The sequence below is a fragment of the Podarcis raffonei genome, chromosome 9 (genome assembly GCF_027172205.1).
Source record: "Podarcis raffonei isolate rPodRaf1 chromosome 9, rPodRaf1.pri, whole genome shotgun sequence".
NCBI lineage: Eukaryota > Metazoa > Chordata > Lepidosauria > Squamata > Lacertidae > Podarcis > Podarcis raffonei.
Genome location: NC_070610.1, coordinates 65,966,190 through 65,991,773, shown reverse-complemented (window position 1 = coordinate 65,991,773; position 25,584 = coordinate 65,966,190). Strand labels below are relative to the sequence as shown.

The 25,584-nt window shown below is 44.8% G+C and overlaps 1 protein-coding gene across 10 annotated transcripts in view; it reads right to left on the bottom strand.

Moving 5' to 3' along the window:
* MAPK10 (mitogen-activated protein kinase 10) overlaps positions 1 to 23,204 on the bottom strand; it is a 232,692-nt gene extending 209,488 nt beyond the window's left edge. For 7 of the 10 annotated variants that reach the window (XM_053404162.1, XM_053404165.1, XM_053404157.1 and 4 more), the window contains exon 1: positions 22,755 to 23,204. The gene's annotated coding sequence lies outside the window, so the exon portion shown is untranslated. Of the gene's footprint in view, positions 1 to 22,431; positions 22,531 to 22,754 lie in introns of those variants that run through there. The other 3 variants (XM_053404159.1, XM_053404161.1, XM_053404164.1) reach the window with 3 other exon arrangements.
* Between the last annotated feature and the right edge of the window lie 2,380 nt (positions 23,205 to 25,584).

Sequence of the window (25,584 nt, the reverse complement as noted above, 5' to 3'; positions counted from 1 at the left end):
GGAGATACTTTACTTAGTGAAGTTCTGTCAGACCCCTTCCCTTCCCCAGGGCTACAAGTGTTTTGCACAAAGTTACGGCAACTTGGGCTTTCAGAGGATCTCCTGGGTGCTGTGGCTTTTCCAGTCGCCAAGGCCATGTTAAAAACTAGGCTGTGGGACAAAGACTGCCAGGAACTAATCTCAGCTGTGGAAAAAACATGTTCCCCTCTTTATTTTCGACTGTCCTGGGCACAGGAATTTAACCTTAATTATTTACAATTTTTGTTAAACCCACAAGAAAGGGCTTTTTCTCTGGCTAGGTTCAATAGTAATCCTTCTAATCTCCTTTGGGGTAGGTTTGCGGGTATGGCAGAAGGAGATAGGATCTGCCCATTTGATGCCCACCTGGTGGAAACTCTAGCTCATATGGCCCTGAATCGTAAAATATATGATGAACTCCGACAATAATTCTTAGACCACCAATATATCCCAACATGGAAACCAGAGGCAGAGGTTAGACGCTTCTTATCACAGGGGAGAGACCAGGAGCTCACCAAGACAGTAGCCAAGTTCCTCTATTTGATTTTCTGCTACAGGACCCTGCCCTTGCTGGAGTCCCACAGAGGTGAAATAGATTGCTCGCCTCGCCAGTGTGGTGCAGTGGTTAAGAGTGGTAGACTCGTAATCTGGTGAACCGGGTTCACATCTCCGCTCCTCCACATGCAGCCGCTGGGTGACCTTGGGCTAACGATTAGGCAATTAATGAATGACACTCCAACTTTACTGCAAGAGTAATATTGATATTCTATTAGCAGTTACTCAAGAAGCTGCCACAGAGCAAACTTCCCTAGTCTATGTCATCCATATGCAACCACTATTCAGACCAAGAAAGACTACAATAAACTGTGCATTATTGGAGATACTCAGATGAAAGTGGTGGTGCAGTGCTCAATTTCTAAAACAAGGTAGTGTCAAAACAGGAGATACCAGCAACTGATGAAGTGGGTGAGAGACAGTGTGGTGTAGTGGTTAAGAGCGGTAGACTCATAATCTGGTGAACTGGGTTCGCTTCCCCGCTCCTCCACATGCAGCTGCTGGGTGACCTTGGGGTAGTCACACTTCTTTGAAGTCTCTCAGCCTCACTCACCTCACAGAGTGTTTGTTGTGGGGGAGGAAGGGAAAGGAGACTGTTAGCTGCTTTGAGACTCCTTAGGGTAGTGATAAAGTGGGATATCAAATCCAAACTCCTCCTCCTCCTCCCCTTCTTCGTCTTCTTCTTCTTCTTCTTCTTCTTCTTCTTCTTCTTCTTCTTCTTCCCTTTGGCAAATGACTGTACTGTTGAAATGGCGACAAGATCGCATTGGCCTATTAATTCTGAATGTTCGTAAGTGGTGCCAATAAAGGTTTGATGGTGATGATGGTGATGAAAAAAAGGGATCCACTTCCCGAAACTGTGATTGGCAGAGTCAGCTTCCTGACCATAGCTGTGGAGGAGGAAAGGAACCTGGAGTCAATCTCGCCTCCACAAGTAAGTGATGAGAGCTGTCACAGTTGATGGTGTTGAGCATATGCTGCAGACTGCTTACTCAGAAGTCGATTTGCACATCAATGGAAACTTCTGTACATGAGTTGCTCGCTCTGGATTGAAGTGCATCATTTTGCAAGCGCCGCTGAAGAAAAAACAATTTGTGCCAGCAGAGCAGCTTTAGGACCCCAGTGTGCATTTGGTATTTTCTTGCCAGATGCAAGTACGGGGAAATCTGTGAAATGCAGGCCAGGTTTGCTAAATTAGGCACAATTCATTGCATGTAAATTGTTATTCTAATGAGCATCTTCTCTGGATTTATGGGTTTTTGTCCCTCACGCAGCGCAGCTGCATAGCCTCTTTGCCACATTCTCATGCCACGAATGGTATCTAGAATACACTTCTCTCCATGTGACTCGGTAAAAAGTATAATCAAATTAATTTTGGAGACAACAGTAAATCAGGCATTCATAATGCCGTAAAAAATATCTGGGCATTCACTGATGACTAAAATCTCACCCCGAAATTAATGCACACGTTTTAAATAGCGTTATAATTTGAAATTAAGCCATGTTGATCTATTTTCAGGAGCAGCTCTGAAAGGAATTTGTAGTTAAGAGCTGAGGCACGTCTTAATGAGAATGTAATATCCAGCCATTTCCTCTAGCTGCTTTAGCTTCTTACATTTGGGTGAGTAAATACATTTCCACCGATTCCACAATATGGAAGCCATTTACTTACTATTAAGTGTAGTGAGTTATGCATGCATCGTTAGGTGGGCCTGCTGTTTGCTGCTGTCAGGCACCCAGGTACAGTAGGGTGGAAGCAGAGCAAGGAAGGTCTCAAACCACAACTCCCAGGTCTCAGGCTCCACCACCTTACCTTTTGTGTTACCAAAACTCTGTTTTCATTCCCAGCCTGGCAGGCTGAGTTCTCTGCTTTGTGGTTGCCATCTAGACTCCTCCCTGTCTGAGCATTCGGTCACCTTACCCCAAGGGTAGAGGTGTTTGATGGCCCAGGGTAGGGAGGGGAGAAAATTCTGGGAATGTAATTCTTTTTTTTTTCTTTTGGTGGAGGGGAAGTTCTAGGAATCTGCACACACACACACACACACACACACACACACACACACTTTTCCAATGGAAAAAAATTTGACATTTAAAGAGTACATTTCACAATACTGAGCTAGATGGACCAACAGCCTGTTTCACAGAGCCTCCAAGTGCCCCTATTTTCCAGGGACAGTCCCAGATTTACAGAAGCCATCCCAATTCCTGATTTGATCCTGGAATGTCCCGCTTTTCTTTAAGACGTCCCTATTTCCATCAGAGAAATGTTGGAGGGTGTGGTAGGGCGTCCCTATTTTCCCTGGGGAAACATTGGAGGGTATGGAGTTATGCGACCCCTAGACAACCCTGAATAGGGTAGTTTTTTAATGTTTATTGTTTTACTATGTTTACATATACAGTCATACCTCAGGTTACAGATGCTTCAGGTTGCGTTTTTTTGGGTTACGGACCGCCGAAACCCAGAAGTACCGGAACAGGTTACTTCCGGGTTTCGGCGGTTGTGCATGTGCAGAAGTGCTAAATCACGCTTTGCGCATGCGCAGAAGCGCCAAATAGCAAACCCACATGTGCACAGACATGTCACTGCGGGTTGCAAATGCTGCAGGTTGCGAATGTGCATCCCGGACGGATCACGGTCACAACCCGAGCATCCACTGTATATATATGCTGGAAACCACCCAGAGTGGCTGGGGCAACCCAGTCAGATGGGCGGTGTATAAATATTAATTATTATTATTATTATTATTATTATTATTATTATTATTGAATAGGATGTCTCTATTTTCATCATAGAAATATTGGAGGGTATGGTCTTAGTATAAGGCAGCTTCTAGATTCCTGTTCTGTTGCTTTATGGTCAAGGCCATGAAGCTTTCTGATTTCACACCATCATCATTCAAGTTTCCACAAAGAGGAAACCAGCATTCCATGTGCTAATGGCCCTCTGAAACATGTTCTCCCCTCTGTGTTATCCTGCACAGCTCTTCCGAGAGAGCACATACACATTGCATTGCACGGGGTTGGACTCGATGACCCTTGTGGTCCCTTCCAGCTCTACAATTCTAGGATTGAAGTCTTGGGTGAAGACTGTGGTCATGTGGCCTATGTGACTGCTTAGTCTGCTGTATAGAAGATGAAAACTGTGGACAGGCAGCTTTGTCATTAAACAGGACTTGAAGCAAGCAGCCCTTCAACTCGAAAGAACCTTCCAAAAGAGAAATAGTCTCTGATAGTCGTTCCAAGATAGTATTGCCCTCTGTAAGGAGACACAGTCCCAGCCTAGTGTGCCCTTAAGGTTCTTAATTTTTTAGTAGAGTTCTTGGAAACTGAACTTACAACTCTGTGTGGTCAGGTCATTTCATTTTCATTTATTTCATTTTTTTAGCTCTCTCACCATCACCCATGGGTTCTCCAGGGACAAAAAAGCGAGAGAAGAAAACAAGCATTTTGCATGCAAATAGCTGTTTGCCCAATCTAAGCAGGCTGTTACATATGCAGATAATTCCCTGATCTGCAGGGATAAATGCCAGGCTGGAGAGGAAAACGAAGGATTAGCAAATGAATTATTTACATGTCTTGCTTGGGAGTTTTAAATGTAAACTACAAACATGGTTGCAAAATCTGGACACCTGTACGTTTCCGTTAGCAAAACGGGGGTACATTTTGAAGTCCGGGCAACACATTTCGTTCTTTTAGATTACTTAACCTATAATTATCATACCCTCCAACATTCCTCAGATGAAAATACACCCAGTACAAGCCCTCTACCATCCTGAGAAAACTCCTTAATCCCAACTTAATTTTATTTTATTCTTTGGTAGATCTACAAAAAGCAAAACATACACACCAATAAATAAATTTTAGTAGGGGCTGGATTAGACACAGGTGCACAAAGCATAAAAAAAAAAAATATCAAGACTCCTTGCGTTCCACTCCTACTTTCTTCCTGCCAAGGCCGGCTCTGCCTGCCGCTCAGAGCCGGAGTGCCACAGCGCTAGTCCTTGTGGGGTGTAATCCACTGAGAGCAGTCAAATACAACATTCCTTGTTTTCCTAGAGTGCACCTGCAAGGGAATGTTTGGTCCAGCCAGTCGAAACTTCCTGTTCCTCCTGGCCTGGAGCATCCTTCCTTGCATGTGACTAGTGGGTGGGCGTGACCTTTCCAGACCTGGTAAAAGGCCAACTCCCCCCTCTCTTTTCCATCTTCCTTTCGTCCTGCAAACTTCCTGCATCGCCTGTACTGGACTGCTGGCTGCCACAGCAGTTCCCCAGGTCATCTCCCATATGGGGTAAACCTGTACATGTTTGTAACTTTAAGCCTAAAGCCTGCCTTCAGGGATCACACTGTGCTCTGCCTGACCGTAAGTAAACTTTTTAAAATTGCTTCAAATACAGTCATTCCTCGGGTTACAGGCGCTTCAGGTTGCGCAATTTCGGGTTGCGCACCACGCTGAACCCGGAAGTACCGGAACAGGTTACTTCCCGGATTCGGCGCTTGTGCATGCGCAGAAACGCTAAATCACCCTTTGTGCATGCACAGAAGCGCCAAATCGCGACCCGCACGTGCGCAGACGCAATGCTGTGGGTTGCGAACGTGCTTCCAGCACGGATCACGTTCGCAACCCGAGCGTCCACTGTATAAGACTGTGGTGTCTTTATTCTTTTAGGAGGGATTTCAAAGGGGATCTTACCAGGAACATACAATTCAATCTGAGGGAGATAGAATTGCAAAATAGTAAGAGGTTCTAACGAGCCTGCAACCAGATTTCTGCTGTGCGTGAGAAGGGGAATGTAAACTCTGCTATGTAAAGGAACTTGCTAGCACAAGTTAGGAAGGATACTAGCCAACAATATATCCTCTCCTGCCACCCTGGACATTCCCACAGTCCTCAGCGCTGCAGCCTTTCCTCCTCCTCGCCTAATCTGCAGCAGCCACTATGAGCTCCCCAAGGGAGGAAGCAGCAGTGGCCATCAATAGGCAACATGATGCACCATCACCACTACTGCTTGGGACAACCGCTGGCTCATCTTTCTCCTCAAGCTTGGCATCAGCCATGCTGGCGGAGGAAGTAGAGACCTTCTGGGATCAAATCAGAAGCTGAGGTGGCTTTCACAATTCCAGGACTGTCCCTGGAAAATCGGGACACTTGGAGGGGAGGGTTTAATTATGTCTTTGCAGTTAGAAGAACTGTGTAATTTTAACAGAAAGTTAGAACTGGGAAACTCTCAAGGAAGCTATGTCAGCTACCTGGCAAAAGATTGTACAAAGGTAACATTTGGTGGGGGGGGGGGTTGTTCTGACATACAGTGGTACCTCTGGTTAAGAACTTAATTCGTTCCGGAGGTCCATTCTTAACCTGAAACTGTTCTTAACCTGAAGTACCATTTTAGCTAATGGGGCCTCCCGCTGCCGCTGCGCTGCACGATTTCTGTTCTCATCCTGAAGTAAAGTTCTTAACCCGAGGTACCACTTCTGGGTTAGTGGAGTCTGTAACCTGAAGCGTTTGTAACCCAAGGTACCACTGCATTACTGGGCCTGACCAATCCAAAGGCTGCATACTGCCAATTGCATGGACTGATGTTCTGTAACTCTGTTCCCAAATGCACCTCATGAGGTTCTTGGGACAAGCCCTCCAGTTAGGAAACAACTCAAGGTTTGCATTACATAAGAAATTGTGTGGAATCCCTGCAGCTTTCTGGATGGAACAATCAACCCTCCTCATGTATGCTTTTCTGAGGGTACTCTCAGCCACCGGAGCAGAGAAAATGCACGGAAGCCCCACTGCATAATCACAGACCCTCCAAGAGTCCCTATTTTCCAGGGACAGTCCCAGTTTTACAGAAGCCATCCTGGTTTCTGATTTGATCCTGGAATGTCCAACTTTTCCTTAGGTTGTCCCTATTTTCATGAGAGAAATATTGGAAGGTTTGGTAGGTCGTCCCTATTTTCACTGGAGAAATGTTGGAGGTTGTGGAGTTATCTGACCCCTGAGCCATCTGAAGACAGCCCTGTAGTTGGAAGTTTTCTTAATGTTTAATGTTTTATTGTATTTTTTATATATATTGGAAGTCACCCAGAGAAGCTGGGGCAACCCAGTCAGATGGATGAGACAAATTATTATTATGAAATAGGACGTCCCTATTTTCATCGGAGAAATGTTGGAGGGTATGCAATCGGAAGTCCTTGCACAGATCTATTATTATTATTATTATTATTATTATTATTATTATTATTATTCCCATCTGACTGGGTTACCCCCACCACTCTGGGCAGCTTATACTTTTGGTTAAATAAAACAAACACAGAAACACTAAAAGCTGCCATATACTGAATCAGACCATTGGCCCATCAAGCTCAGAGACCTTCCAGGGTTTCAGACAGGGGATTGCCAGAAGATGCCAGGAATCAAACCCGGGACATGATGTTCTGTTGTGGAAGCTTAAAGGCCACAAAATCTCTTGTACTACAATTTGTGTGGGTTAGAGGCTAGTCCACCAGATGCACAAAGTGTTCTCCTGACTTAGTAAACGAAAAGGATACGTGGGTGTTGTAAACAGTGGAGCCAAAATTTCCACACAAAGCTCAAATTTAACTACAGAAGATAAATTCAGTGACTATTCATAATAGCAGTAATTGGCAATAAAACACTCTTCCTGGCTTTGCTCTGGCAACGTTAATTTAACACCTGTAGTGAGAGGTACATCTCTGATCTCGATTAAGCTGGTATTAGTATTTCATTCCCACTACAGGCATTAAATTAACTTAACAAACCTAGGAAGAGAGTGTTATTGCCAATTACTGAGAAATTAGGAATAGAGCTTCGCACAAAAATATTGCCTCTCGGCATTTGGTGGCCTTTTGGCTCCACGGCTGTCTCCAACTAGAGGAGTAGTTACTCAGAGTAGACCCACTGGAATTAACAGGCCTAAGTCATGTCCATCGATTCCAATGGGTGCAGTCTATCATTGGATAGAATGCTCAGCCTTTCAAGTGCCACAAAACTCTTTTTTGCTGGTTTTCTTATGCGGCACAACAGATGAACATAGCTAAATCCTGTCCCAACTTCCAGTTGCCCAGGAACTAGAATGTTAAGTTGTGGGTGAACATATCAGACGACACAGCAATTCTTCAAACAGCTCTTGTTTATTCACAGGCCAGAACAGAACTGAACTGAAGGGTTCAGCCAGCCTGCTTATATAGAACTCCAGAACAACGTAATTGCAACAATTTTCTGTAACTATCCAATCACTGAACGTCACTTTTGATCCCTTATTTGCATATGTGGACCTGAACTATCTACAGTATCCCCCTGCTGGCCCAGGGTGAGAACTTCAGTACATAACATAGAAAGTAGAAGGAAAACACACCCCGGTCTCTACCACCAGCTGAGGGTACCAGGCCACTGGGAGGAAGAGCAGTGTGACCATGTGCCCTGCTTTGTGGAGGAGAACCCTCCATTTGAAGGTCTGTGCAGTCCAATTTCAAAGGTAAAGTAACCTAAGAACGCAGAGCAGCAGGGGCTTTGAAGTTGCGCCGAAACCCCAGAGTCAGCCACGACTGGACCTAATGTTCAGGGGTCCCTTTACCACAGTTAACACCTGAACAACATATTGGCTACAGCATTGCCCATTAGATGTATGGGATTTCTATTTAATTTATAGTGTTTTTCTCCTAACTCAGCACCTATTCATATAAATTAGTACATGAAACTTTTATGCAAATATGCACCCTCTTGTTTTGCAATGAGTAGGTCCCCCCACCAAAGGCAAAGGCTAGGCTGGCCCCATCCATCAACCAGAGACGAAAGAGCTGCAGGGGGCTTGCTCCCATCCACCCTCTCCTGCCAGAAATAACACTGAGTCAGCTCCTCTTGCCAGTTCCTCTGGGACTGCAGAACCAAAGAGCGTCATGCTGTGGGCCCATCCATTTGCCAGAAGACTAAGGTCTGCTGGGTTATGTGAGAGTGCATGGAATTGAGACCTTTTATATATTACTAGGACGCAAGTGGCGCTGTGGTCTAAATCACTGAGCCTAGGGCTTGCTGATCAGAAGGTCGGCGGTTCGAATCCCCGTGACGGGGTGAGCTCCCGTTGCTTGGTCCCTGCTCCTGCCAACCTAGCTGTTCGAAAGCATGTCAAAGTGCAAGTAGATAAATAGGTACCACTCCGGCGGGAAGCTAAACAGCGTTTCCGTGCGCTGCTCTGGTTCGCCAGAAGCGGCTTAGTCATGCTTGCCACATGACCCAGAAGCTGTACGCTGGCTCCCTCAGCCAATAAAGCGAGATGAGAGCCGCATCCCCAGAGTCGTCCGCGATTGGACCTAACGGTCAGAGGTCCCTTTACCTTTATATATACTGTGTATTTTTTGTATTATCACCTGCTTCTTTGAGATTCATTTGATTGAAAGGCAGGGAATGAGCCTTCAAATTAAAGAAACAAGCAAGCTATCCCAATTCCACACAGAAACAGGGCGAGCAGAAGAGTCTTGAGAGGTTATTGGCTCAGCTGCTCTCATTCTACACCTGAACCCCACAACTTGTGGAGGGGCAATGTGCCGAGTCCTTCACAACCCTATTTCTGTAACCTTGCACCGGGTTTTCAGTATCAAGCAGAAAGAGAAAACAGGGGTCTCATCGAGCCCTAGTGACTCGGCATTGCGAAAAAGAATAAATGCATCCCACACAAAAAAGAATATTTACATGTGCTGATTTGCATATTGACAACCCCCCTTCCCTCTCTTCTTATGGTTCTGATCTTTAAACTGGTCTTACCACTAGGCAGTCCTTCAAAATGAAGGACTCTTCTCATGACCACCCATTTTAGTTGTGGTAAACCATGTCTGATCTGGACACTGCTGCCTCTACAACTATGTGAAATCCTTTTTTTTTTTTAAAGAAGCTACTGTAGTTCTGCCAGATGACTCAGAAGTAGGCTCAGAGAAGTCAGTCTGCCAACGGCATCTGAGTCTTCTTGACTATGTTCTCTATAGTCATCACAGCCATCATAAATGTACCCTGCACCGCCAAAAAGTTGCAAATCAAGAGTTCCAAGCCATCTTCAAAATTATTCTATCTTGCAGAGATGCATGCCAAGAATTGTTTTTTAAAAAATTGGTGTTTTTCAGCACATCTTGTTCAGAAGCTTCTCCAGCTATTTATATACAGTAATGAGAAATTTTCTCCTCCCCTGTGACCTACACATACATACATTGCCATTACTATTGAGCGCTCAATAGCTGTCAAACACATGGGACCTCTGCTTCATCCCTTGCAACCTTGCAGATTGTTTTCAGTATTGAAACTGTGGCAATCCTTGTGTATTTATTTATGCAAATGTATTTTTAAAATAAACATGGATGCCACCTTAACACATTGGAGGCAAATAGAGAATACTTTGGAATGCCCAAAGTATCATAAAACACACATCAAATTGGCATAGCAAATTTAGGGATAGCAAAATAGAAGCGACAACAACTGCGTTAAAGCAATTAACATGCATGTTGTTGTTTTTTGCTAAGTAAATAGCAACCATGGGGTTTAACTCTCCCTACGCTATCCTGAGAAAAGTTACCTCTCCCAACATCTTTTTGCATTTCAAGGGAAGCAACTATTGGATTTAAGTAGGTGGTTTTGGTGAGGAAAATTGCTGTTTACATAACAAAGAAATCGTGTGTACTAATTGCACTCACATAATTGATGTCATATCTAGCTTGGCCCTTACAGAGCACTTTAGAATGCTCAAAGTATTTCACATTCATGATCTCAGTAATATCTCCAATCAGCATCATTATCTCCGTACTGGAAGTATAAAGCTGAAGCCGTAAGATCTTAGCTTGCCAGATGATGTCTACTCAAAGGAGGAGAATTTGAACCAACAAATTATTGGTTTACCACTCAGTCTTGCCTGCTGCCAGTACTCTGATGATGATGATAACTTGCCAGTAATTTAGCTGAAGGGTTCATTTTAGATTTCTGTGCACCTACTGCAAACCTGGTTCATGTCTTACAACTTTGCCCCTCCACACGTAACATGTATTTAACTCCTACAATCTTTTTACTTATTCTCCACAAAAACCACTCAGATCACACATGCCTTAAGGTGAGCATCATTTGCACTTTCAAGTGTTGCCTACCAAATATTGGAGGCCACCAAGATTCACCTAGCATATGACCAGGATCACAACGCCATGGAAGGGAAGGAGTTTGGAGTTTGGATTTGATATCCCGCTTTATCACTATCCGAAGGAGTCTCAAAGCGGCTAACATTCTCCTTTCCCTTCCTCCCCCACAACAAACACTCTGTGAGGTGAGTGGGGCTGAGAGACTTCAAAGAAGTGTGACTGGCCCAAGGTCACCCAGCAGCTGCATGTGGAGGAGCGGAGACGCGAACCCGGTTCACCAGATTACGAGTCTACCGCTCTTAACCACTACACCACACTGGCTCTCAGGGACAGCCATAAACCAACATACTCAAGTACACCTCATTTTTAAAAACAAAGGACAAGCCTACTTGATCAGGCCAATGGCCCATCTACTCCATCATCATGTTCTCACAGTGGCTAACCAGATGTCTGCAGGAAAAAGCCCCAAAAAGAAGCATAAACAAGGGACCATAGGCTCAGTGAATACTTTGAAGGCAGAAGGCCATGTACTCAATCCCTGGCATTTTTAAAAAGGCTCAGGTAGCGGGAAGTACCTCTCTGAAGACCCTGGAGAGCTCATGCTAGCAAAAGGAGAAAATGCTTAGCTAAATGGACAAAGAAACTGATCCGGTAAAAGACAGCTTATGTCCCTAGAATGATTTGAATCAGGGAGGGGAGGCAAGACAAAGCAGGTTACACAAACACAACAGATTCAACTCAAAAGCAAGCATTGTGATATTTGGTTTTCAGGATAGGTGGTGGTGAATTAAATCTGGAAAATGATGCCCTTTCTCCAAGAACGATGGAGGAAATGTCCTCTCCAAAATAACTATAAAACTATGTTTAAATAAAACAAAAAACCCACTAATATAACTTGCACAGTTTCTTTTCATCCTGATCTGCCTTCCTTTATACCACCTTCACATCCTCTGTATGAGTACGTCAAAGTAAAACAAGAACATGAAAACAGCCTGTCCTGGAACAAAGAAATGGTTCATATTGTCCAGTTTTGTCTGTCTAGCAATAGTCAACCACCTGCCTCTGCAAACCTCAACTAAGACAGCCTGCCATTCTTCATAGTTTGCATCCAGAAATTGATCCAAATTCTCCTACTGCTGGATACTGAGGGCTCATTTAAGCTATCATGTCCGATCCTCCATTATTATGTCTGATAGCATATACCCTAACAGCAAACCCATTCTCCAAGTGCCTGTGTTTATATAGCCAAAATGGTGCCATCCATGCAGAAGAAGGGAGGTATTATCAGGCCTCAAGAAACCCCAAGATTCCAGAAGTTTTAAAAAAAATGGTTTCCAAAAAGACCATTAAAGAATGGGGGAGGAAAACAATTCAAGATAGACTATGCATGCTCAGTGGGCATGCAATATTGACTGGCTTGTGGGGGGAGAAGAGAAAATTGGAGGAGAAGAAATGGAATGGCATCTATAACAATATCCTAGAAGGGGGCATGGCTGGATGGCTGGCACACTGAGCAGGAGCACATACACTGTGTGGCTGGTATTCCCTGTTCTTTGATAAAAGACCATCATGACACCTATGGTTTGTTCCAACTATGGTTTGGCATTCCCTAAGTGAACATCACATAAATTCTCCTTCCACTGTCTTCATACTCTCCCAACTCTTCCTCTGTCATAACAATAGACCGGTTATATCAGAACCAGGAAACTATGGTCCACATTTGTCTTCCAAACCATGAATTCTGGTTGGAAGGCAAGTGCAAACCATCCTTTGCCAGTTCTGGTGTAATGTCAAACTGTGGTTTGCCATGAAAGGAAGTTAAATGGAATACACAAGGGGAGGCGGCAGAAGCCCAAGGTTCGCTCACATAATGAAAAAAACATGCATGCTTGGGAAGCAATATTTTTTCTTTTGTTCTGGCATGAAGCTACTGCCAATCAATTCCACAGTTCTATAATTATGAGCTCTGCAATTATGAGACAGAGAAAAGAGAAGCACCTTTCGTGGTATTTTTGCACTTCTGTCATGTCTGCCCTCTGTTGTCTCTTTTTTGTTCTCTAAAATAGGAAGTCCCAGTTCTTTCACCTTTCCTTGTCGAGAAGGTTCTGCAGCCCCTTATCATTTCAGTCTTATAATGAAATTACAGGAAAGGTCCTTGATGACAAGCTGAAAATAACATAGTGGTCATATTGGAGGCATTTTTAAAAGGTGCCTTTGAAAGGATGGTTTCAATAGAATCCTCCTAGTGGGTAGCATTCATTTCACTGGAGCACATCACATCTTGTGAGACTCCTTCATCACTCTAGAAGGGGTTCAAAGGCATCATTCTTATAGCTGTGTTCGGAAATGATACAAGCCAGCTGGCGATCCAATCCCAAAAGTTATCCCTAAATCACAAAGAAAAGATCCACAATACATAGCTATTAAAATTAGTTTTAATTCTCCTAGCTAAATAAAGACGGGCCACTGACAAAGCAGATAATTGTGTAAGAGAGCACAGATTAACAGAATACTTGCCATTAATGCAATGCTACCATACCGCAGGACCGTACAGAAGTACATTAAAGATCCTTAAAGTGCAGCAAGTCCATTAAAATACAGTCTATATTTTTGGTAGCTGTCACAGGCATTTGCTTATCTTGGTAGTTGCTCCTAGCAAAACGTGGCACAGACGCGGAACTTTATTATATACTATTCACCACTTGGTTCACCATTTTATGTATCTGTTGACTGAGAAGTGCAGTGTTGAGAACGGATAAATGAAATACCATTGTTCTCCTTGACGGGAGTAGGGAACCTGCAGCCCTCTAGATGAGAAGGCACATTGGGGAAATCAACATCCTTCTGTGCAACTTGCAGTAGAATGGAATGGATTTCCCCATTTCCCATTGTCTAGCAATGACAACAACTAAAAAGCTCTTTCCCTGCTACATTAGATTGCTGAAAAAGAATGCCTTGGTTCTGGTTCAAAAATTCCTAGGCTCAGAGACATCTTGCCCCTAAATTCCTATCACCTGTCTGCCCACCTGAACCGCTGTTCTGCACCTGGGCTCCATTCATTCATTCATTCATTCATTCATTTGAGAGCATTTCTATACCACTTAATATTTAAAATTGTGAAGCGGTATACAAATGGATGGGAATAAAGGCAGTAAAAGAATATAATAAAAACAGAAATTTGGTGATAACAGGGTACAATGTTCTGGGTCAGAGAAAGCCTGGGCAGAAAGATATGTCTTCACAAGATGCCTGAATCAACTGATGAATGATGCTTCAGAGAAGGGCATTTCCAGAGTGCAGAGGTGATAAACACCCACTTTGGGGGGTCACTACTATGTAATATTATGAAGGGTGCATTGGCATGAGTTATGTTTCCCCAGATCATCTAAATCAGGGATTCCCCAACTTGGGTCTCCAGCTGTTTTTGGACTACAAATCCCATCACCCCTGGCTAGCAGGGGCCGTGGTCAGGGATGATGGGATTTGTAGTCCAAAAACAGTTGGAGACCCAAGTTGGGGAAGCCCTGAATGATCTCGCAGGTCCAGGGGTTGGTGGTCCATAGGTAACCTGTCTCTGAGTTGCTATGGGGTTAGTAATGAGACACTGAGCCAAGTCTGGTAGCTAATAGGCAGCCAGTACAGTTCCCTCAGCACAGGTGAAACCTGTGTGTCGCCAGGTGCTGCACTCTACTACCTGGTTAGCATTATGTTAGTAGGTTTCAGGGTTCTAGGGGTTTTAAGTAGATTCCACAAGTCTGAATATATTCCCATTTCTGCCCCAGATACTTTTAGGCTCCCAGTTCCCATCACCCCCAGCCAGGAATAATGGGAGTTGTAGTCCATCAACATACAGCAGACCACAGGTTTCCCCAACCCTACAGTTACAGAATTATTTTATATTTCCATGGCACCATCAGTATGTGTGCCAGTCATACAGAGCCTTGCCTTTCAGGTACTCTAAAACCCAACATGGCAGTGGCAGCAGAGGAAGGAGAGATATAAAGAGCTAGAGTTCACGGTGGAAGAATCTGTGTTCAGACGTTTCGGTGAAGGATCAGGACTAAGGGGTTAAAGCCTTCACAGAGGAAAATGGGTTTTATTAAGGGATTTGAAGTGAGGTGGTATAGTCCACGCCAGGGGTAGCTAACCTCTGCCCCTCCCAAAGAGACAGGTGGTTCTGCTCATCTCAAGAGATTGTTATTCCAAGCCTTAAAAGGCACCTGGGCCCATTACAAGCTTCACTCATCACTAGTGTCCTTTGCAAATCATTACTTTGTAGCTATAATCAGTGCCAGGTTTACGTGTAAGCTAAACAAACTATAGCATAGGGCCCAACTCTTTTGGGGGGCCCCCAAAAAATTAAAGGGAAAAAAACCTGAATGTACATTTCCAAAATATAAGATAAAAAACAAATAAAATAAAACCTACATACAGCAACAGTGTTTTGTGTTGTGTAGGCTCCTATGATGTAAGTAATGGGCCCCGCCTGCTAGCCTGCTCCCTAAAATATCACTTGTTTGCTCATTTCTATATACAGTGGTACCTTGGTTCTCAAACTTAATCTGTTCCAGAAGTCTGTTCCAAAACCAAAGCGTTCCAAAACCAAGGCACGCTTTTCCATAGAAAGTAAAGCAAAACAGATTACAGTGGTACCTCGGGATAGGTACTTAATTCGTTCCGGAGGTCCGTTCTTAACCTGAAACTGCTCTTAACCTGAAGCACCACTTTAGCTAATGGGGCCTCCTGCTGCCGTTGCACCACCGCTGCATGATTTCTGTTCTCATCCTGAAGCAAAGTTCTTAACCTGAAGCACTATTTCTGGGCTAGCAGAGTCTGCAACCTAAAGCGTATGTAACCTGAAGCGTGTGTAACCCGAGGTACCACTGTAATCTGTTCCAGACTTTTAAAAACAACCCCTAAAACATTGTACTTCACTATTAATATACTCCTTAATTGTATTTCAGTTCAACAATTACTTTGATAAAATACATATTTTGTGATGTGCAAATGGCTTTAGATACCTATTAGGTCCAATAATTACCATACAGCATATATTCAACACAAAAAACAGTGATAATTTGTTGGTGACAAAGGACAGCTGAACATATAAAGGGCCCCATTACCTTCAGTAGCTTAGGGCCTCATCAAACCTAAATCCAGCCCTGGCTATAATTGAGCAGATTGAACAAAGATGTGCTCTACCAAGCTTACACTCCCAGCATGTTTGCACCCTCTCTTGACGATGTCTACCCTGGCTTGGCCATGCCCACAGAATGGGAGATGGCAGGATCCCCAAGAACGTTCTCTATGGGGAACTGGCTTCAGGCCCATTTGGCAGACCAACTCTGCTTTACAAAGATATCTACACCATGGCACAAAGGATGGCAACATCAACCCCACTGTGTGAGAATCCCTTGCAGTGCCTTGAGACACTCAGGTTGTGCATCCATAGAAGCGACCAGAGGAGGAATGAAAGAAGAAATACCATGGTGCATCTGCAGCAGCAGAACCAGAAGCCTTCATCTGCCCCAGCTGCAACAAAACATGGCTCTCCTGCATCGGTCTCTACAGCCACAGCAGGCGCTGTAACTCTCCGACGGTTTGAACTCACCCCCAAAGAGGCACTCCTTCACTGTTTTCTGAAATAGATGGATGCTAATGACATAACTGAGCATGTGCACACCCGTCAGCAGTCATCTCCCATGAGTCAGTGTGTTTGGACTATATCTCCCATCATCCTCGTCCATTGCCCATGCTGGCTGGCGCTGATGGGAGTTGAGTCCAGCAACACTGGAAAGTTGGCAGTTCCCAGCCTGCTCAAATACAGGGTTCTGAAGTGCTTTATTCAGTGTCCATCACAACTCTGAACAGTGTTCTTATGGACTTGCCTTACACCGAACCAGGCAACTGAGCCCTCTACCCAAGATTGTCTGCTCTGATCAGGCTAGATTCTCTGTTGCACTACTTGCTTCCTCTTGGCAAAGAAAGGCGCTCCTAGGAGCCACACTCAGCCACGAGATCATATCTGGTGTCACAGGATTCAGTACGTTCTGTGCCTGTATTGGCTGACCCAGCAACACAACACAATGAGCCATCTGTACTGTAGGGGCTACTGACCTACCTTAAAAGGATTACAAAGGTGGATACTACTAGCCCAGAGATGGAAGGAAAAGACAACTCCGACAAGAGAAAAATGGCAAACCAAGTTGATGGACTATGCCGAAATGGCAAAATTAACTGGGAAGCTCAGAAGTCAAGAAGAAAAGAACATTAAAAAAAGAATGGGAAAGGTTTGTAATTTGTATACGAGACCATTGTAAGCAGGTTGAAACATTGGCAGGATTTTAACCACACTAACGGAATGTACGGATAATTTAGAAAGACAAACATTGGAGAAGTATTGACAGTCAGTTGAAAATATTATTAATATGGTCCATGGAAAGGATGGGGGGAAGTCAGGAGATTCAAAATAATATTGATATTTGGATTCTGAATTGGTTTTTGTTGTATGTTTATATTTTTGAAAATCAAACAAAAATTTATTTATTTATTACAAAGGTAATATATGCAATGCGCCCCGAAATCAACTGATAAGAGAGCAGTTCAAGGAACAGTGGCTGCTTACTGTTTTTGAGTCACAGCCTACTTATAAAACCTAAGGACCCCCTCCTCCCCACGCAAAATGTTGCATACAATTTAATTTCCCGCATTAGAATAATATTTTATGTTTTCTTGGGTTCATGGACCCCAGGAGCCTATGCATGGACTTCCATCCATGGACAGCAGGTTAAGAACCCCTGGTCTAAAATGCTAGAAAAAATGCAAAGCAAAAGTGATTGCTTGGTTCTGCGAATATCCTTCTTCTGCAAAACTAAATGGCAGCCTTGGCTTAAGACCCATCTAAATTTACAAGAGCGGAGCAAAAAAATAGGATTCAGCATATTATTAAGATCAGCTCCCCATCTCTGTGCCATTTGTTCCTGCTCAATTTTTTGGAAGAGGCTGCAAAAGCAGCCTTGGATATTCCAGGCTACAGAAGTCTTGCGCTGGAGGGCTTTTTGCTTGGCTTTCTTGGCTACTGCTAAGCACTGTTTCCTCATTACAGCGGTTTATATACCTCTAAAAGAATATTTCCTCCCAGAAGCCTCCCTCTCTCTACAAATGGTGCTAAAGTAAGCAAAAAAAGAAGAAGTCTTTGCAGCAAAGGCGGCCTTGTTTCTGATTAGTATGAAACCCTAGCCATTTTGCAAGGCTTTTTTAAGTGAACATGCCTGCAAGAATGCTGAATATGGGGAGAAGAGAGGAACTTGATGGCAATTACTGTTAAGATGATGCCAAGAGGATGCGAAGAGAAGGTTTGTGCTGCTGTTACGTTGCTAAAGCTAAGCAGGCCTCAGACTGGACAGTACCTGGATAAGAGGCTGCCTGGGAACCCATGTGCAAATGTTTCTTATTCTGGTTTATTGAAGGAGCTTAACTTTCCTTCCTGCCCATTGCCCCACCCTGCACAGTAACTCAAGAAATCAGAACACACACAAAGCTACCGAAACATCCATTCCAAGCCTTCTATTAATTTTGTAATGCTACAAGTACATTCAGTGTTTTAAATTTTAATTTCCATTTCCATTTCCCCAAGCAGTTAACAAAACTTTTAGAAATAAGAGAGAGTATTTAGATGGATTACACCACATATGTTAGCCAATTTAGAGCAGCTGTAGAGGTGTTTTGTTTTCCCCAAAAATAGCCAACACAGGCAGGGCAGGATGCTAAAACCCTGATTTAGGCACTGTGGTCATCTCAGAAGAGTGGTTATTTGTTCTTTCTAGCTGATCGTTGAATAGCAGTGCAATCTTGTGCATATTTACTCAGAAGTAAGTCCCACTGTGCTCAAATGGAGTTTAGTGCTCAATATGTTAAGCTTCAATAAAACTGTTTTGAAAAATGGAGCTTATCCCCTTGTAAGTATATTTCAAATTGCAAGCTTAGGCTACAAGTATGTGAACACTTGCCTGAGACTAAACCACACTGGAACGCAGCAGGGCACACTTGTACAAATGCACAGAGTTATACTGTACTTCCATTAAACATGGATAGGATGGCTCTGCAGATATATGTGTCAGGAGCTGCCTTCTATAGATCCCAGATATTGGTCCATCTACCTCAGTGGGGCCTTCTCAGAAGTGGCGCCCTCCCTGTGGAACACTCTCCTATCAGATGTCAAGGAGATTAAGAACTACAGTGGTACCTCGGGTTACATACGCTTCAGGTTACATACACTTCAGGTTACAGACTCCGGTAACCCAGAAATAGTGCTTCAGGTTAAGAACTTTGCTTCAGGACAAGAACAGAAATTGTGCTCCAGTGGCGCGGCAGCAGCAGGAGGCCCCATTAGCTAAAGTGGTGCTTCAGGTTAAGAACAGTTTCAGGTTAAGAACGGACCTCCGGAACAAATTAAGTACTTAACCCGAGGTACCACTGTACATAACTTTTCAAAGACATCTGAAGGCAGCCCAGTATTGGGAAGCTTTTAATGTTTGATGTTTTTATATGTGCTGGAAGCTGCACAGGGTGGCGGGGGTAGCCCAGCCCAATGGCCGGGGTATAAATAATAAAATTGTTGTTGTTGTTCCCAAGCTATTTTTGACCACTACTCCCTTGGTTCCATAAACTCATCCCCAGTGCCCCCTACCCTATAAAAAGCATTAATGATAACAGCAGTTTGCACAACCTACTAAAGAAGGTAGTAACACAGTAAAATTCAGATCAGTAACAATTAGTTGCACCTTTATTTACAAACCAATTAAAACTATTTAATTTAATTACTTCAACAAACTGATGAACTGGAACCAGTGATACCAGCTTTTCCAAGTATGGTAGTGATTTACACCTCCAGCATGGGTGGTACTGTTCCCACTTTGGGAACTGATGGGCTAGCTCCAATATTGTCTGATCAAACTGAGAGCAGCTCATGGGGCTTCTGCTGTTTCCAAGCCATGGGGTCCTTTAATCAGTGTTTCCCAAACTTGGATCACCAGCTGTTTTTGGACTACAACTCCCATCATCCCTAGCTAGCAGAAGCAGCGCTCACGGATGATGGGAACTGTGGTACGAAAAACAGGTGGACACCCAAGTTTGGGAAATGCAGCTTTCAATGAAGACTCTCTCTAGGACCTTATGCACTCTGCTGCTGAGCAACTGGCCCTCCTACTTAGGCAGGAAACATTGGTGATATCAGGATCCTAGCAGCTATGTAAAAGACTTTTCAGGATGTTCCTTTAATAATAATAATAGTAATAATTTCAATTTAAATCCCAGCCTTTCTTTAACTCGCTTATCCCCACAACTTCATGGGAAGGAATTAGGCTGCAATATTGACTGGCCCAAAGTCAGGCAGCAAATGGAGACTTGGACAGCAACAATCTCCTTGGCCGAGCCCTGACACACTGCCCAAGATGCTACATCAGCCTGTTTCCATCAGTGCTCTGTGCTCTTCCATTTTTGCCTCTCTTTTCTATGCAGGAGATTCAACCAACTGATGCCCTCTGAGTCCCATTGCACCCCCAGAATTCTCTGAAGGGGATAAGGATCTTTCAGCAAAGAGCAAACAAAAACATGCCCCCAAAACCCCACATATCAGGCCCTGCAGTGTTCCCCAATGAGAGCTCAGTGTGTCCTCAGATTTCCCCCATTCTGTCTGCAAGAATAAGAGTGTGAGTTTGTAGTGTCTTTAGCAACATTTTTTTTTTCTTTTCGGTGATTGACCTCTGTGCTAGGAAGCCATTAAATAATGGCTACAGATATGCCAGCAAAACACACACACTCATCCCTTCTGGGAGCCGCTCATAAACAGCCTCTCCCAGCAAGGAGGCACGTAGACACACACACATCTCTCAAACAACAAGAGGACCGGTTTTGCTTTTTTTTTTTCCCCCCTAATAGTCAGCATGCAAGCGGAGCTGGCCAAAGGCAGCAAATGTTTCTACCTTGAACGCTCCTCGCCCTTTCCCAAATTATTCCGGCATTGCCAAACCCCTCTCCATAAGCCACAACAACAGTAATACAGGGCATTTGCAAAACAATATATGCTCAGAAGCAGCAAGGCAGAAGTCCATCTGGGAGAGAGAGGGGGGGAAGGGGGCAGGTTCCTGATTTAATAGCTCAGATCACACCACTTCTGCCATTTGTTTAATAATAATGTGGGGGGGAGGGGGAGCCAGGAAATGAGCCAGTATAATTCAGGCTTGTCAGATGCTCTATTGGCATATCTTACCCTAAGGGGGCAGCCCCTGTTTCACATCATTGGTTCTCCCTAGCATTCCTTTGTTTTGAATTTTGGACCCAGCAGCCTTATGGATGCTACATTGGGGATGGGGGACGGGCGGAGAGAGGAATTAAACACCAGGGAAGCTGCCAAATTCAAGCACACTGCCAGTAACGGTTTTTCCTCCCAGTGCCCCTTTCCCAAAGATCCTTCGCTTTTCTGTCCTCATGTTGTTTGAATGGAGCCTGTTTGCATGTGGCAGAGCTCAACACACAATCACTGCCGATCTCCCTTCTCTGTCAACAGCAGGGCAATCTCCTCAACACACCCCCATCTTTACTGGCCTTGCATGAGGCGAGCAGCACCCAGAAGCAGCCGATACAGTCAAAACAGTGAAAATATCCGCCAACATAACACCGCTCTATCTCACCCCCTCTTTCCCTCTGGTCACCTTCATTTGCCCCCCCCCCCTTTAAAAACTGGTGGAAAAGAGAGAGACCTGGCTCTGCATATTACAGGTTTGATCTGCCTTTCGTAAGACTCTAGGAAAAAGTCGCCGGATGAGCGGATGCAAAAACTGCATTGAAGAAACTGTGAGGGCTATGCAGCAAAAGGCGCCCATGTAAACAAGCCTATAGTCAGTGAAGGCTGAGGACACACACACACACACACAAAAGCAGAAACACAAAAAAACAGAACCCCCAGAAAGATGGATCTGCATGTTTTTGACCTCCAAAAGCCTTGCAAACTATACACATCTTTTAATAGGGCCCGCATTGCAGAAGGTGGAGGGGAAAACGGTACCCAAAGGTTCCATCCTATTGTAATAGCCGGGGCTGTCAGAAGCTATTTCTGTAAAGCTCCATTGATTTCACTGCAGTCTTTGCAAGAATTTGTAGGATGTCCCCTTCGCAACACAGAGCCAAGCTACTTTAAATGGTACCGTCTGTAAACATGCACCATCTTCCCCACTTCGTGCGAATGGGGGGGTGTTATGCAAGACAGTGGTGTTTCGCTTAAGAAATGACTTCCTGGGGGGGTCACTCCTCTCTCTCCCTTAAGGGGGGTGGAAAAAGAAGCTTGGAATTTTCCACTCCCACCTTCGTCCCTCCACCATCACCCCACATACGTATCCCATCAACATAGTTTCCAAGAGACATCTACTTCTCATTCCTTTCCACATCCATCTGTGACGGGGGATGGCGGTGAGAGCTTTGGGAATTAGGGAGGGGTGCCTTTTTGAAGAACCGTTAAATAAAACCCCACACATAAGCTCTGTGACACACACACACACACACACCAGCCCCCATGCAACTGGATCTAATGTATGGGCATGGAGTCTTTCAACAGGAATACAAGCCACCTCTATTTTGCAGGTGGCACGGGGATGGCAATGTTTACATTCCCCCAGCTTGCTAAAAACAGCCTCCCCGCCTGCTTTGCGCCTTACCCATCACCTAAACCCTGCCAATACTAACCCAAACACAAGGCGAAAGATGCTGCTCCAGCGCCGCCGTTCCTGCCTCCTTCCCTCGGTGAGCAGTTTACTTCATGAACCTGCCTCTGCCTCCCTTTCCCTCCCCCCTCCCCTCCCCCCATACACTTCTCCCCCTCCCCTTTATTATTTTTAAACAGCGAATCAATATTCATCACCCCACCTCCTCACAAAGACATGTCGGCGTGTTGTTTGTTGTGTGTGTGTGTGTGTGTGTGTGTGTGTTTTAAGCCCACCCCAACGCGCGGACCTCCCCCCCGCCCAGCTTCACACAGCATCCCCAGAAGCCCGGCGCCCATCACTTACCGTTCCGTGCTGCGGACTAGCCTCTTGAACGCAGCAACCTCTTCCCCCTAGCGCCGCGCGACCTTAGGTGGTCATTGGAAACCACATTCCCAAAGCGCAGGAGAAGATCGGTGGGTAGGTAGGTAGGTGGTGGTGGGGTAGCCAAACGAGGAAGGAGGGTGGGTGGTGATGGTGGTCGGAGGGAGGGAGATCTGGAGAGGTTGATGGGCAGGTGGCAGCCAGGAGACCTGGACCAAGGTGGGAGTTGCGTGGGAGAGGGTGGGGGGCGCACGAAACAATCGGAATGCCCGGGATCAAAGCGGCGGAGGCGCACAAAGCGAGGAGAAGCCGGAAAGGACGCGCGGGGAGGAAAGGAGGAGGAAGAAACGAGAGGGACGGCGCCTTGCTGAATCACCCTCTTTTACTGTCTGGAGACCATTGTGCATCGTGATGCTGGCTGTACCATTGTGGAACCTACCAGAGGAGACAGGCGGAGGGCTTGGGGAATGGGGCTGCCATGGCAACGGGAAAGGAGCGCTCGTGACGTCAAAGCGCAGTGAGGTCTCGGGAGGAGGGGTGGGGGGCGAGGGGTGGGGAGGAGAGAGAGGGAGTCTAATCTGCAGCTCTAGCTATTGTATCTCCTGGTGAAATCAGGAGGGAGGGAGAGAGAAAAGCAGGCAGAGCAGCCTGGAAAAAAGCAAAGCTGAATAAGCTTCTGTGATGGTTTATCAGCAGCAGCAGCAGCATCTGTAATGTCAAGCTGAGTGTGCGCGGAAGGGAAGCAGGAAAGGGGGCCTGGCTGCGTGCAGCAATGACCTCTCTCGCCCGGCATTGGCGCTCGAGCATCAGGCAGACCCGAGAAACCTGCTCAAGCCTTGCACTGAATCTAAAAGGGATGGAGGCGACCAGGTTGGCTTACCATCTCCAGGGACCCTCAGGTTCCCAACAAGCCTCTTTTCTCTCCACTGTGTTTTCCAGGCCTTGTCCACTTCCAGGTTTCGGTTCGACAGATTTAAGAGGCAGGCAAAGCGCATCAGACTTGCACCAAATGCATCCTGGATATCTGGAGGGAAAGCATTTCAGAGCAACATCTCTGTAAGACAAAAGCAGCACCTGTCCTTTTATGCCTTGCATCCTGGTTGTTTTTATCCCCACGCTCTAAGATGAGCCTCAGCAAGGTGCAAAAAAAATGCAGCCCATACATGTTTTGTTTTGTTTTTAAAGAGCAAGCACAAGTGCAATTCTGTCCCCTGAATTTCACAGCCTGTGGATGCACGATAAGCAGGAAGCAGCTGCTGAAATTCCTTTTCCTATACTGCTATTAAAAGTTAGAACAGGGCTTGCAAATGTTTTAAAACGAACTAGGAGTTATTGTATTAACTACCATGGCCCCCAAAGCAAATGGCTCATACTTCAATCTGGACGCTGTATTGCTGAGATGGCTACTGTGTTCTTTGTTTTCAGGAGCAGTCAATGGTTGCCAGATCAAGAGCAGCAGGTGAAAGCAGAACTGAATAATGTTGCAATGCATCAGCTGTTCCCAAGAGCTCCTCTAGTTTAGGGTTCCAGGCAGCCAATGATGCAACTAGGATACTCCATTCCATCTCATCCTGGTTTCCCTTTTTTTTTTTTTTTCCAACTGAACCGCAACTTTCTGTGGCTCATCTTCAGTCCTCATTGGGCTTTTGTTAAAAGTATGTCCCATTTATTTATTTATTTATTTATTTATTTATTTTAAAAAATAAAGATATTTTGCAAACTGAGAGAGACCTTCAAATGAGCTAATGCCTACTTATTGCTTCTCAGTGAGCTAAATTTGGCTCCAATCCGGTCGGCACTCACACCTGAATTCGCTGTTAGTGGGAGTGATGATCAGTTGATATAAACCTTGTGGGATGTGAAACACAAGAGCAGTCAAGTACAACATTCCTAGAGTGAACATGTTTACGCATGGGGAGGAATGTTTGTCCAGCCAGCAGGTAAATTTCCTGTTTCCTTCTGGGCTGGGGCAGACTTCTTCTGCATGTGACTAGAGGTAGGCGTGGCCTCACCTGTGCAGGTAACGACAAAAGCACAGGGCAGGGCAGCCATCTCTCTCTCTCTCTGTGACTACTTTCGTCAAAGAAGCAACATCTGCTTAGCCAAAGATGCTCTCTTGGCTTCCAGCTTCCAGCCAAGAGAGGACAAAGGAACTGTCTCCTTATGAGATAGTTTCCAGATGTATGTTACTTTTCTAAGATAAGTCTGCCTTCTGGGATCTGATTTGGAACAGAATGTGAGTGAGTAAACTCTTTTTATACTTTTATAGAAGACTGTGTTGTGTCTTATCTTTTATGAGGGAATAAGGGGAAAATACCAGAACAGTTATTATAGAGGCTTTAGCGAGCCTGAGCAAACACATCCACTGTGAGTTTAAAAAGGGGAATGTTACTCTGCTAAATTGTAGAACTTGTTTACACAAGTTGGAAAGGCTATAATCAAACAATATATCCTCTCCTGCATCCCTGAACATTCCCACAAGCCTGGTAGAGAATGGAGCAGGGCTACCGTGGAAGCAAAAGGGCACGTGATGTTTAGCTGTAGTGCAGGGGGTTTGCTTTGTATGTGAATGATTCCTTGGAGGCTAGGTGGCTCAGCAGTTGAGCATCTGCTTTGGATCGAGAAGGCCACAGGTTCAATCCCTGTTATCTCCAGGTAGGACTGTGAGGAAACCCTGTCTGAAACTGTGGAGCACCATTACCAGTCAGTGAAGGCAATGCTACACTATGTAATTATGTGTTTTGTGTTTTTATATTGTGGGTTTATCTTGTGAACCGCCCTGAGACGGGCATACGGTGGTATACAAATTTAA